We start from the raw sequence: 15,382 nt of genomic DNA, 5'->3' as shown, positions 1-15,382 counted from the left end.
GAGGATAGCTGGGTTTAAGGTCAGACAGAACCTTTGTTTACATGCCATCTCAGACCGGCTTGCCCCTTCTGCTGTTGGAGCGACTCACCACTGATGAACTGTTAACACTACAGTACATAGAATGTACACTCCAGATGTGCCTTAGTTTATTTGCTTAATGTGGTCTTAATTCTGCAAGGACTCCACGATATCAAGAAATTGGGGAAAGTCAATGAGTGTACTTGGAGCCAATTGATGCCAATTTCAGTGAACAAAGTGTAAGAAAGTGGTTGTTGGTAACTGGCAGTCCTGGCTGTAAACCACCCCCACCTGCCTGTGTGCGTCTGCCTGGGATATCCTGGGGCTCTCCTTCAGGCCTACAGGACACATCCAAGAGAATCGCCAGAGATTGCGTCTGACCGACTACGTCATTCTAACACGTTGCCATGCACCATCAGTGCAGATGTCTTCTGATGTAAGCTCTGCATAGATAGCGGTATAACTGTTCTTTGAGGAACACCCATCAAATAAAATGTTATGGTCATTTTTTTTGTTGAGCAATGCAAAAAATATTTGCTAAATGAAAATAAACTCGAGGTGTTGGTTTCATAAGCTGAAATAAGATCCAAGAAAAATGTCTATACACACAAAAGCTTATTTCTCTCATGCACATTTGTTTGCATTTCTCCTTTGCCAAGATGATATGCCACACCTGTCAGGTGGATGGATTAAGAAACTGATTAAACAGCATGATCTTTACACAGATGCAACTTGTGCTGGGGACAAAGGGCCACTTAAATGTGCTGTATGCAGTATCCTCTGTAGCACCTTACAGTTGGAGGCCAAGCAGTTGCCATACCAAGCAGTGATACAGCCAGTTAAGATGCTCTTAATGGTGGATCTGAGGGCCCATGCCAAATCTTTTCAGCCTTCTGAGGGTGAAGAGGTGTTGTGCCCTGTTCACGATTGTTGGTGTGTTTGGACACAGAGGAACTTGAAGCTCTCATCCCGCTCCACTAGAGCCCCATCGATGTGGGTGTGTCCGGCCCACCGTTTCCTGTAGTCCAAGATAAGCTCCTTTGTCTTGCCCACGTTGAGGGAAAGGTTGTTGTCCTGGCACCACACTGCTCATTGTCGTCAGGGATTAGGCCTACCACCGGCAACTTAATGATGGGGTTGTGCGCGGCCACGCAGTCGTGGGTGAACAGGGAATATAGGATGGGACAGTGTGGTGGATGTGTTGTTGCCTACCCTCACCACCTGGGGGAAGTCCAGCATCCAGTTGCAGAGGGAGGTGTATAGTCCCAAGCTCCTTAGCTTAGTGATAAACTTAGATGGCACTATGGTGTTGAACTCTGAGCTGTAGTCAATGAACAGCATTCTCACATAAGTGTTCCTTTTGTCCAGGTGGGGAAGGGCAGTGTGGAGTGCAATAGAGATTGCGCCATCTATGGATCTGTTGGGGTGGTATGCAAATCATCTCACAAATATTCTGTCTCTCCACACAAATATATATTTGTATTATTATTTCATGAAAAGGCCCGTTGTTGAATTTTCCAGTGATTTGTTTTGTCTGTGGAGTAGTCTCAGGAAACATTACAGAAGTCTTGAGCAAGCTGACTGGAAACATGACCGAATACAAACAGTGTAGCTATTTCCTCTGCAAGGCAATCAAACAAGCTAAGCGTCAGTACAGAGACAAAGTGGAGTCGCAATTCAACATCTCAGACATGAGAGGTATGTGGCAGGGTCTACAGTCAATCACGGACTACAAAAGAAAAACCAGCCCCGTCGCGGATCACAATGCCTTGCTCCCAGACAGACTGAACAACTTCTTTACTCGCTTTGAGGACAATACAGTGCCACTGACACGGCCTGCTACCAAAACCTGCGGGCTCTCCTTCACTGTAGCCAACGTGAGTAAAACATTTAAACGTGTTAACCCTCGCAAGGCTGCAGGCCCAGACGGCATCCCTGGCTGCATCCTCAGAGTATGCGCAGACCAGCTGGCTGGTGTGTTTACAGACATATTCAATCAATCCTTATCCCAGTCTGCTGTCCCCACATGCTTCAAGAGGGCCACCATTGTTCCTGTTCCCAAGAAAGCTAAGGTAACTGAGCTAAATGGCTACCGCCCTGTAGCACTCACTTCCATCATCATGAAGTGCTTTGAGAGACTAGTCAAGGACCATATACCCTCCACCCTACCTGACACCCTAGACCCACTCCAATTTGCTTACCGCCACAATAGGTCCACAGACGACGCAATCGCCATCACACTGCACACTGCCCTAACCCATCTGGACAAGAGGAACACCTATGTAAGAATGCTGTTCATCGATTACAGCTCAGCATTTAACACCATAGTACCCTCCAAACTCGTCATTAAGCTTGAGACCCTGGGTCTCGACCCCGCCCTGTGCAACTGGGTCCTGGACTTCCTGACGGGCCGCCCCCAGGTGGTGAGGGTAGGTAACAACATCTCCACCCCGCTGATCCTCAACACTGGGTCCCCACAAGGGTGCGTTCTCAGCCCTCTCCTGTACTCCCTGTTCACCCATGACTGCGTGGTCATGCACGCCTCCAACTCAATCATCAAGCTTGCAGACGACACTACAGTGGTAGGCTTGATTAGCAACAACGACGAGACGGCCTACAGGGAGGAGGTGAGGGCCCTCGGAGTGTGGTGTCAGGAAAATAACCTCACACTCAATGTCAACAAAACAAAGGAGATGATCGTGGACTTCAGGAAACAGCAGAGGGAGCAGCCCCCTATCTACATTGACGGGACAGTAGTGGAGAGGGTGGAGAGTTTTAAGTTCCTCGGCGTACACATCACGGACAAACTGAAATGGTCCAGCCACACAGACAGTGTGGTGAAGAACCTCAGGAGGCTGAAGAAATTTGGCTTGTAACCAAAAACACTCACAAACTTTTACAGATGCACAATCGAGAGCATCCTGTCGGGCTGTATCACCGCCTGGTACGGCAGTTGCTCCGCCCATAACCGGAAGGCTCTCCAGAGGGTAGTGAGGTCTGCACAACGCATCACCGGGGGCAAACTACCTGCCCTCCAGGACACCTACACCACCTGATGTCACAGGAAGGCCAAAAAGATCATCAAGGACAACAACCACCCGAGCCACTGCCTGTTCACCCTGCTATCATCCAGAAGGCGAGGTCAGTACAGGTGCATCAAAGCTGGAACCGAGAGACTGAAAAACAGCTTCTATCTCAAGGCCATCAGACTGTTAAACAGCTACCAGTAACATTGAGTGGCTGCTGCCAACATACTGACTCAACTCAAGCCACTTTCATAATGGGAAAATTGATGTAATCAATTTATCACTAGCCACTTTATATTATATAATGTTTACTTACCCTACATTATTCATCTCATATGTATATACTGTACGCTATACCATCTACTGCATCTTGCCATCTGATGTAATTAAATGAATCACTAGCCACTTCAAACAATGCCGCTTTATATGTTTTCATACCCTACATGACTCATCTCATATGTATATACTGTACTCTACCATCTACTGCATCGTGCCTATGCCGTTCGGCCATCACTCATTTGTATATTTTTATGTACATATTCGTATTCATTCCTTTACACTTGTAGGTAGTTGTTGTGAAATTGTTCGGTTATATTACTTGTTAGATATTACTGCATGGTCGGAACTAGAAGCACAAGCATTTCGCTACACTTGCATTAACACCTGCTAACCATGTGTATGTGACAAATACATTTGATTTGATTTGAGCTGAATGTCAAAGAGACATGTCGAGGGCATTTCAGATGGTTTGCTGCCACCTTGTGGTGAATTCATACTGAGTAAACAAGACATGGGTCTGTCACTGCTTCAACATTTAGGGGAGGCGGGGACCTAGTTGAAAGGCAATCCATGTTGCACACATACATGGGGAATAATTGATAAAGAAAAAACAATAGGATAACTAAAGCACTAGTAGGATATCCCAAATATGTAAAGCACTAGTAGGATATCCCCAATAACTAAAGGACTAGTAGGATATCCCCAATATGTAAAGCACTAGTAGGATATCCCCAATAACAAAAGGACTAGTAGGATATCCCCAATATGTAAAGGACTAGTAGGATATCCCCAATATGTAAAGCACTAGTAGGATATCCCCAATATGTAAAGCACTAGTAGGATATCCCCAATAGGTAAAGGACTAGTAGGATATCCCCAATAACTAAAGGACTAGTAGGATATCCCCAATATGTAAAGCACTAGTAGGATATCCCCAATATGTAAAGCACTAGTAGGATATCCCCAATAACAAAAGGACTAGTAGGATATCCCCAATAACTAAAGGACTAGTAGGATATCCCCAATAACAAAAGGACTAGTAGGATATCCCCAATATGTAAAGCACTAGTAGGATATCCCCAATATGTAAAGGACTAGTAGGATATCCCCAATATGTAAAGCACTAGTAGGATATCCCCAATATGTAAAGGACTAGTAGGATATCCCCAATATGTAAAGGACTAGTAGGATATCCCCAATATGTAAAGGACTAGTAGGATATCCCCAATATCTAAAGGACTAGTAGGATATCCCCAATAGAGCCAGGAAAGGACTAGTAGGATATCCCCAATAGGTAAAGCACTAGTAGGATATCCCCAATATGTAAAGGACTAGTAGGATATCCCCAATATGTAAAGCACTAGTAGGATATCCCCAATATGTAAAGGACTAGTAGGATATCCCCAATAGGTAAAGGACTAGTAGGATATCCCCAATAACAAAAGGACTAGTAGGATATCCCCAATAACAAAAGGACTAGTAGGATATCCCCAATAACAAAAGGACTAGTAAGATATCCCCAATAGCTAAAGGACTAGTAGGATATCCCCAATAACAAAAGGACTAGTAGGATATCCCAAATAGGTAAAGGACTAGTAGGATATCCCCAATAACTAAAGGACTAGTAGGATATCCCAAATAGGTAAAGGACTAGTAGGATATCCCCAATAGGTAAAGCACTAGTAGGATATCCCCAATAGGTAAAGGACTAGTAGGATATCCCCAATAACAAAAGGACTAGTAGGATATCCCCAATATGTAAAGGACTAGTAGGATATCCCCAATAGGTAAAGGATTAGTAGGATATCCCCAATATGTAAAGGACTAGTAGGATATCCCCAATAGGTAAAGGACTAGTAGGATATCCCCAATAGGTAAAGGACTAGTAGGATATCCCCAATAACAAAAGGACTAGTAGGATATCCCCAATAGGTAAAGGACTAGTAGGATATCCCCAATAGCTAAAGGACTAGTAGGATATCCCCAATAACAAAAGGACTAGTAGGATATCCCCAATAGGTAAAGGACTAGTAGGATATCCCTAATATCTAAAGCACTAGTAGGATATCCCCAATAACAAAAGGACTAGTAATATATCCCCAATAGGTAAAGGACTAGTAGGATATCCCCAATAGGTAAAGGACTAGTAATATATCCCCAATAGGTAAAGGACTAGTAGGATATCCCCAATAACAAAAGGACTAGTAGGATATCCCCAATAGGTAAAGGACTAGTAGGATATCCCCAATAGGTAAAGGACTAGTAGGATATCCCCAATAACAAAATGACTAGTAGGATATCCCCAATAGGTAAAGGACTAGTAATATATCCCCAATAGGTAAAGGACTAGTAGGATATCCCCAATAGGTAAAGGACTAGTAGGATATCCCCAATAACAAAAGGACTAGTAGGATATCCCCAATAGGTAAAGGACTAGTAGGATATCCCCAATAGGTAAAGGACTAGTAGGATATCCCCAATAGGTAAAGGACTAGTAGGATATCCCCAATAGGTAAAGGACTAGTAGGATATCCCCAATAGGTAAAGGACTAGTAGGATATCCCCAATATGTAAAGGACTAGTAGGATATCCCCAATATGTAAAGGACTAGTAGGATATCCCCAATAACAAAATGACTAGTAGGATATCCCCAATAGGTAAAGGACTAGTAATATATCCCCAATAGGTAAAGGACTAGTAGGATATCCCCAATATGTAAAGGACTAGTAGGATATCCCCAATAACACAATGACTAGTAGGATATCCCCAATAGGTAAAGGACTAGTAGGATATCCCCAATAGGTAAAGGACTAGTAGGATATCCCCAATATCTAAAGGACTAGTAGGATATCCCCAATAGGTAAAGGACTAGTAGGATATCCCCAATAGGTAAAGGACTAGTAGGATATCCCCAATAGGTAAAGGACTAGTAGGATATCCCCAATAGGTAAAGGACTAGTAGGATATCCCCAATAACAAAAGGACTAGTAGGATATCCCCAATAACAAAAGGACTAGTAGGATATCCCCAATAACAAAAGGACTAGTAGGATATCCCCAATAACAAAAGGACTAGTAAGATATCCCCAATAGCTAAAGGACTAGTAGGATATCCCCAATAGCTAAAGGACTAGTAGGATATCCCCAATAGGTAAAGGACTAGTAGGATATCCCCAATAACAAAAGGACTAGTAGGATATCCCCAATATGTAAAGGACTAGTAGGATATCCCCAATAGGTAAAGGACTAGTAGGATATCCCCAATATGTAAAGCACTAGTAGGATATCCCCAATAACAAAAGGACTAGTAGGATATCCCCAATAGGTAAAGGACTAGTAGGATATCCCCAATAGGTAAAGGACTAGTAGGATATCCCCAATATGTAAAGCACTAGTAGGATATCCCCAATAGGTAAAGGACTAGTAGGATATCCCCAATAGGTAAAGGACTAGTAGGATATCCCCAATATGTAAAGGACTAGTAGGATATCCCCAATAGGTAAAGGATTAGTAGGATATCCCTAATATCTAAAGCACTAGTAGGATATCCCCAATAACAAAAGGACTAGTAATATATCCCCAATAGGTAAAGGACTAGTAGGATATCCCCAATAGGTAAAGGACTAGTAGGATATCCCCAATAACAAAAGGACTAGTAGGATATCCCCAATAGGTAAAGGACTAGTAGGATATCCCCAATAACAAAAGGACTAGTAAGATATCCCCAATAGCTAAAGGACTAGTAGGATATCCCCAATAACAAAAGGACTAGTAGGATATCCCAAATAGGTAAAGGACTAGTAGGATATCCCCAATAACTAAAGGACTAGTAGGATATCCCCAATAGGTAAAGGACTAGTAGGATATCTCCAATAACTAAAGGACTAGTAGGATATCCCCAATAGCTAAAGGACTAGTAGGATATCCCCAATAGTAAAGGACTAGTAGGATATCCACAATAGGTAAAGGACTAGTAGGATATCCCCAATATGTAAAGGACTAGTAGGATATCCCCAATATGTAAAGGACTAGTAGGATATCCCCAATAACAAAAGGACTAGTAGGATATCCCCAATAACAAAAGGACTAGTAGGATATCCCCAATAACAAAAGGACTAGTAGGATATCCCCAATAGGTAAAGGACTTGTAGGATATCCCCAATAACTAAAGGACTAGTAGGATATCCCCAATAACTAAAGGACTAGTAGGATATCCCCAATAGGTAAAGGACTAGTAGGATATCCCCAATAACTAAAGGACTAGTAGGATATCCCCAATAGGTAAAGGACTAGTATGATATCCCCAATAGGTAAAGGACTAGTAGGATATCCCCAATAGGTAAAGGACTAGTAGGATATCCCCAATAGGTAAAGGACTAGTAGGATATCCCCAATAGGTAAAGGACTAGTAATATATCCCCAATAGGTAAAGGACTAGTAGGATATCCCCAATAACAAAAGGACTAGTAGGATATATCCCCAATAACAAAAGGACTAGTAGGATATCCCCAATAGGTAAAGGACTAGTAGGATATCCCCAATAACAAAAGGACTAGTAGGATATCCCCAATAACAAAAGGACTAGTAAGATATCCCCAATAGGTAAAGCACTAGTAGGATATCCCCAATATGTAAAGGACTAGTAGGATATCCCGAATATGTAAAGCACAGGTAGGATATCCCCAATAGGTAAAGGACTAGTAGGATATCCCCAATAACTAAAGGACTAGTAATATATCCCCAATAGGTAAAGGACTAGTAGGATATCCCCAATAACTAAAGGACTAGTAATATATCCCCAATAGGTAAAGGACTAGTAGGATATCCCCAATCGGTAAAGGACTAGTAGGATATCCCCAATACCAAAGGACTAGTAGGATATCCCCAATAGGTAAAGGACTAGTAGGATATCCCCAATAGGTAAAGGACTAGTAGGATATCCCCAATAGGTAAAGGACTAGTAGGATATCCCCAATAGGTAAAGGACTAGTAGGATATCCCCAATATGTAAAGGACTAGTAGGATATCCCCAATAGGTAAAGGACTAGTAGGATATCCCCAATAGGTAAAGGACTAGTAGGATATCCCCAATAGGTAAAGGACTAGTAGGATATCCCCAATAGGTAAAGGATTAGTAGGATATCCCCAATAGGTAAAGGACTAGTAGGATATCCCCAATAGGTAAAGGATTAGTAGGATATCCCCAATAGGTAAAGGACTAGTAGGATATCCCCAATAGGTAAAGGACTAGTAGGATATCCCCAATAGGTAAAGGATTAGTAGGATATCCCCAATAGGTAAAGGATTAGTAGGATATCCCCAATAGGTAAAGGATTAGTAGGATATCCCCAATAGGTAAAGGACTAGTAGGATATCCCCAATAGGTAAAGGACTAGTAGGATATCCCCAATAGGTAAAGGACTAGTAGGATATCCCCAATAGGTAAAGGACTAGTAATATATCCCCAATAGGTAAAGGACTAGTAGGATATCCCCAATAGGTAAAGGACTAGTAGGATATCCCCAATAGGTAAAGGACTAGTAGGATATCCCCAATAGGTACACCCTTAGTACCCCCAATATCTACAACTAGTATTCCTTCCTAAATTTCCCATCGCTGTCTCGCTACCTGTGTCCATACAGACATCGGTGGCTTGGATGCACTCAGGCTCCATTGTACACCATGCATATAACCTGCAGGCGGTAGATGCCGATGTCCAGCAGCTCCTCCACCGCTCTGGGCACGTGCATGAGGGGCACCCCAAAGTCTGCCTTTACCATCTTCACCTCACCCACCGAGACAGCAGGCGCTCAATCTCCAGAGAGGCTGGGAAGAAGCAGGTCCACACTGCTTGGAGCATCAAGAGACGAGGAGGAGGAAGAGGAAGAGGGAGAGCACTATGGTTACACACAGACACTCACACGAGGCTGCCTTCACCTGCGTGATGTTGAAACACTGGCTGGGTATGTGACGTGGTCATAATGACACAGGTGTAACAGTCCTTTTTACCTCCATGAGAAAGACTTTGTCTTAGCAGAGGCCATCAGCTCTTGCACCTCTCTGAGGTTCATGGCCATAGGCTTCTCACACAGTACATTCTTCTGGGCCTTCATGAAGAGCATGCCAACTGGCAGGTGGTATGGGTGGATGGTGCCCACATATACCACCTCTACCCACACACAGTGACAATGAGGAGACAGGATTAAGGATACATTTGAAGGAATTTTAAGAGGAATACATCTTATTACTGAACGTGAGGCCGTTTAGAAAAATGCCATAATAAAATGTACTAATAAACACTGTTCTGATGCATATTACACACACTGAGAGGGACATTAAGCACCGGAGGTGACGGCTAGATTATGTTTGAGACAAGACACTGACCAATCTCTGGCCAGTTCCTCATAGCTTCCGTAGGCTTGAGGGATGCTGTGCTTCTTTGCAAACTCCTGAGCGTCCTGTAGTTTCTGAGCTGCCACAGCAACAATCTAGGGATGACCAACAGGTGAGCTTTTTCATTCACTCATCATTTTACATTTTCAAGATGCTTGTAGCCTATGGCACTTTTAAATAAGCCACTTTCACACTTCTATATTACATTTCCTACATGCTCATGTAGTTCTAGTTTTACGGTAAGTCATCCATCTGTGCAGAGTATATCTTGTGGCATTAAACGAGATTGTAATGCCAGCAACTCCAAAAAATCATTACATTGTAACTGTTCCAATCTACTTAGAGTTAACTACATGAGTGCAGTGCAACCTTCTGATTTCTGATCATGAAACAGTTCAGATCATTCACGTTCATTTGAAACTCCACGCCGACGATAGCAAACTGAGGCTTGAACACGACCACAATAAAGTCTGTGGTGGTGGGTGTCACTGTCTACTGTAAACGGGTACAAGTACCTGGTGGTCTCTGAGAGGGAGTGTTTTCAGTGCCACTGTGAAAACAGATTCCCCACCTGGTTGCCATATTGGTGTGTACAAACAAATGTCGACAACATCTAACTATTAGCCAGCAGGTGGAGACAGGCTCTGTTTTTGATTAAATAACGATACAGCGTCATTGACGCGAACACACGTTATAAAACACTGGTGTTGCAGTAATGGACATTTACCAACAGATGGAATTAAAGTGCCATTTTACACCCATAACAGAGTGAGGTTTGGTGCTGATTGTTTTGTGTCTAATGAATAAATTATGTTCATATTTTGGATTAGGCCTACGACACTTCAAATCTTTAATATAAAATCTTTAAATTACTTTTAGATGACATGATTTCCTCATGTGCTGCTTGGTGTACAAAAACCTAAGAGCAGGCCAAGGTAGCCTATGTTGTCAAATGTGACATACATAAACTTGCTGACTCATCAGGCCTTGTTTCAACCCATGACCTTGGGAAGCAAAGTCATTGTTTACACCAGACAGTAGTTTTCAATATGGGGGTCCGATAATGTGTCTATGACAATTCGTTTTTTTCTCCAATTTGAATGTATTCTGACTGATGATAACCCTCTTAGGATGATCTTGTCACCTCATGAAATAAACCTCACCATGACAATGAGTGTCCTTTATTGAACCCATCAATCGTACACTTCACTGTAACGGACTTTAGCACTCTTAATTCAACCTGTCAGTCTTAGCAGCTCACAGTAGCCTACTAATCAACTCATGCTTCCTTGTCATCATCGTGTTCAGATTTGTCTCACATCAGGTGCAAGCTCTATAGGGCTAAGTCGTGAGGGGATCATTGTACACTCAGGGCTTGATCCCTCCCTCCTGCTGCACACAGCTCTGTTCATGTCCAGGCCCTGTGGCACAGGTCAGATGGACCATGGTCGAGTGGCGAGTGAGGGGTGGTTATTGGCTGTCCTGGTTGAAGACCATTCCCATCTGTTTCCTGCGCTCATCCATAATCTCAGTGAGCAGGGCCGACTCGGACAGGGACATTCTGGGGCTCTCCTTCAGTTCTGCGGAAGAGAAGGAGAAATTGACTGACTATGGTGGTGGGTGTCACTGTCTACTGTAAACGGGTACAAGAACCTGGTAGAATCTCTGAGAGAAAAGATTCAGGTTGGAAGCAACAGGTAACGACAATGTTATTATTTATTTGACTGTTTTTACTGTTTATTACCTAGGATATACCAACAGCATTGCAATTGGATTGTTGTTGTATATCTTTTCAAACAAACCCTCATCTTAGAACAGAGAAATTGTGTTTTTCTCTGGTAAGACCTTGCGAGCCACCATACCTTTGAGCAGGCACTGCCTGACTTCCTCAGCCTCATAGCGCAGCCCAGTGCTGTTAGTGAAGTTCAGAGGTAAGGAGGGCTCAGGCAGGGGGTACTGTGTCGTCTTCCCATTCAGTGTGGTGGGACAATGCATGGGACCTAGAACCTGAGAGGACATGAAACAGACATTATGTTTTATGTGTATACTTACCAGTATATGAATGAATAAATAATACATCTCAATGAAATCTCAATCAGGGACATACTGTAGATCAGACATTGTTTAGCATCTGTTGGCTCTTTCATCGCTATATTACATTTCCCCTAAATGAAGATAAAACAGACTGGACAGTTTAAAGGTTGATTCAGTAGCAACAGTCCCTGATGGTGCCCTTTGTTCCGCTGATGGTGGCGTCGTTAGGCAGTGAAACAGCGATGGAGAAGAAACAGAAAGCCAGTCTGTTCCTGGGAAACATTATCACCACCATGGACTCATCCACTCCTATCAACCATCAACAAGTCAAACAGCAAGTTAACCCTTTACACTTCAATAAAGAACGAATTATTGTTGTAGGCCTAGTCAATACTGACCCCAATGCTAATCTGATCCTTGGGTTGTGCCCAATTCCAAACTCATTGTCCATGTCCCACAATCTCTGGTTGACTTGACCAGTACTTGGCTTACATGACCAGTGAGTAGTATCTTGTGATAGATTGTTAGCTGGCCAGCACGCACAGGACATTTGGTACTACATGTAGGTGCCAAGATTAATACCTGAGTTGAAAAGAACTCCAGTGGCATGGATGGACTCTGGCCTCTCCCCGTGGAACACCATCAGCACAAACTGCAAGATGTAGACCCAATGTCCAGCAGAACGCCTCCTCCCAGCTCCTTCTCCACCGAGCGGGTGATGTGAAGCTGAGGGGAGACGAAAAAGGCCTTCACCAGCTTTACCTCGCCGATGGCATCCTCAGCCAGCAGCCTGCGAACCTCCCTGTGCAGTGGGAAATGGGACCAGATGGCCTGGGAGAGGACAGAGAGAGACCATCACCTCACAGTGGACAGACAGTTCCTTTCTATACCTCAACTTGGTCATTTCTACAACAGCCCTCATATGATCAGCAAAATCCGTCCATATATTTGCCAGACCTTGGTTCAAATACATGTGTATTTGACGATCTGGTATTTAAAATACATTTTTCTGTGTATTTGAGTATTTTCAAATACACAACCCAAAACAAGCACTTTTATTTGAGCATTTGAATGGTTATTTGTAAAAACCAAATAGTATTTGAGAGTATTTTCAAATACCTTTTTGAAATAATATATTCAAATACCTGGGTTAAATGTATGGAAGTGTATTTCCAAATACATTAAAATATTTAACTACTTGTCTTTTCAAATAAAATATACCTTACTTTGAATGTACAGTATGGGAAAGTAATTTAGTTGTCACATTATTTGCTACAGTAATGTGACAACAGTACAAATGGTGAGAATCAAGCAATAAATCATGTTAACAGACTGAGACACGTTTATGGAAACCCCAACTCTCATTGAGCCTTTCCCACACCTCCAAGAGAAAGATGTTGGACTTCTTGGAGGCAGCAATGAGGTCCCCCACCTCCCTGGAGTTCATGGCGAAGGGCTTCTCACACAGCATGTTCTTCCCTGCCTGGAGTACCAGCAGGCCCACGCGCCAGTGCTCCGTGTGCAGCACGTCCAGGTACACCATGTCTGCAGGGACAGTCACACAGTACACAGGCTGGAGGCTGATTTTCAAACAGTTACGTCATTAAGCCATTATCTGTGGCTGAACAGCCAGGCCCTCCCAAGCTGTTAACCCACCAATCTGCATCGCTGGCCAGCTCTTCATAGCTCCCATAGGCCTTGGGGATGCTGTGCTTCTTGGCAAACTCCTGGGCATGCTCCAGACACCTCGCAGCCACCGCCACTATCTGGAACAAGAGGGGAAAACACACAGACGTTCATTACTCCTAGGCAAGCTGTCAGTGCCGACAGACAGAGAGAGAGAGAGAGAGAGAGAGAGGCAGGAGGAAGAGAGACATCCAGCATGTGAATGGAAATAGAATGTGTTTGTTTGTTTGTTTGTTTGTTTGTTTGTTTGTTTGGGTGGAGTGGGGTACCTGGTGGTCTCCAGGAGGGAGGGTTTTCATGGCCACACTGAAATCGTGGCTGATCTTCCCTGCACCGCAGAGTCCCCACTGAGTCGCCATGTTGAACAGATGGTAGTTGGCAGGTAAGAGGGGCTGTGCCTGGGCCTTGGGTCAGAGCTGGAGAGAGCGGTTGTGACCTTGTGGAGTGCTGGGTAGTCAGATGTAGTGGAGCTCCACAGCGTGTCCACAGAGCTGGTAGCTTCACCCTGGAGAGCATGCTGCTGCATTTATATGCTGGAGAGGCTGGGAATGCCAGCTCTCTACTCTGCTGCCCCTCGAGAGGCGGGTGTATCACACACACACACACACACACACACACACACACACACACACACACACACACACACACACACACACACACACACACACACGCGTGCGCGCACACACACACACACACACACACACTCATACATAAGCGTAAGCATACACACACACATACGAGCGCGCACACACACACAACCCTCGGAGCACCACCACAGGTTAATACAGTCATGTAATGCTGCTGATACAAGTCTCTTACAACCAGGCCAAAGCGGTTTATGCCGGTTGTCTCTGACAATCTGTAACAGAACAGTTCAATGGGATTCTTCAGCAACATTAGCATTATGGGGAACTAGACAGTTTAATGTGTACAGACATAACTCACCTTGCCCTCATGTAATCACTGTCCCAAAATGCTGTAGGTCAAACCAGGGAAGCTGGAACTATTAGGAAGGCGGTAGGGGACTGTTTTGTTCCCCACTAGGGAGGCGTTGATTAGCCTGCAAGGGCTTGACAGCAGCACAGGCCAATGGTTAAACTGGACCCGACTGGGACCACTAGTGTGAACAAGTAGGCTATGCAAGTAGGCTATGCAAGTAGGCTATGCAATGTTCACAAGCTCCCATAGGAACACATAGTACAGCCAAGCACAGCTGTTTAGCTGCTGGTCAATACACTGAGCTAGGATGACTATGGAAATGAGAGAGCTCTGTCGCCCTTGGGCTAAATATTAAACAGTTAGGAGGCTTGTTATTGTGTAAGATTCATTACCAGAACCGACCACTAGATGGCAACATGTTGTAAGTGTAGTTCAGGGATCCTGCAAAACTCTGAGAATTTCAAATGGATTATTGTTGCGTGTTACGTTATAAAAGCATCATCAGGTATCAAACAAGTGTCAAGTGAAAATAAAATTGTTGACATTTTCGGAAATGGCCATAGCATCTGATTAGAGAGAAACATACATTTATTTTGTTTTCTAATTGTTGTGCAACTTATACAATTGTTTCAGATGTTGTTTCAGGTTGATGTATTTATGACTATTATCACTTTTTTATATGATAATAATATGTCCCAATATCCCCAAAAATAAATATATATCTATATATTTTTTCCACATATTCATTACATAGTGTACTTTCTTCCTCTATCTTAATTAAATTTCAAACAGATACCTGGAGATTGGATTCAAATGAGAACATTGTCGCAAACAATCCTCATTCTGAATTTTTTAAATTTTTTATCAATGACTTACTTTGCTGGTCTGCTGCTTTGCCTTTGTGTCTCACTTCCAAAGGCATTCTGGGAGCTGTGTGCCGTTGTCATAACGACAAGGTACCAGCTGGGCAATTTGTATGCAAATGGTATCAGGCTTGGCCTAATCTCC

At 43.4% G+C, this 15,382-nt stretch overlaps 2 pseudogenes; both read right to left on the bottom strand.

Annotated features, from left to right (window-relative positions):
• Window positions 1–243: 243 nt before the first annotated feature.
• Window positions 244–10,297, bottom strand: LOC106562172 (trans-1,2-dihydrobenzene-1,2-diol dehydrogenase-like; annotated as a pseudogene).
• Window positions 10,298–11,075: 778 nt separating this feature from the next.
• Window positions 11,076–14,060, bottom strand: LOC106562179 (trans-1,2-dihydrobenzene-1,2-diol dehydrogenase-like; annotated as a pseudogene).
• Between the last annotated feature and the right edge of the window lie 1,322 nt (window positions 14,061–15,382).

The sequence above is a fragment of the Salmo salar genome, chromosome 11 (assembly GCF_965601325.2).
Source record: "Salmo salar chromosome 11, fSalSal1, whole genome shotgun sequence".
Lineage (NCBI taxonomy): Eukaryota > Metazoa > Chordata > Actinopteri > Salmoniformes > Salmonidae > Salmo > Salmo salar.
The sequence above is the reverse complement of the archived record's forward strand: the minus strand, read 5'-3'. Positions and strand labels throughout refer to the sequence as shown.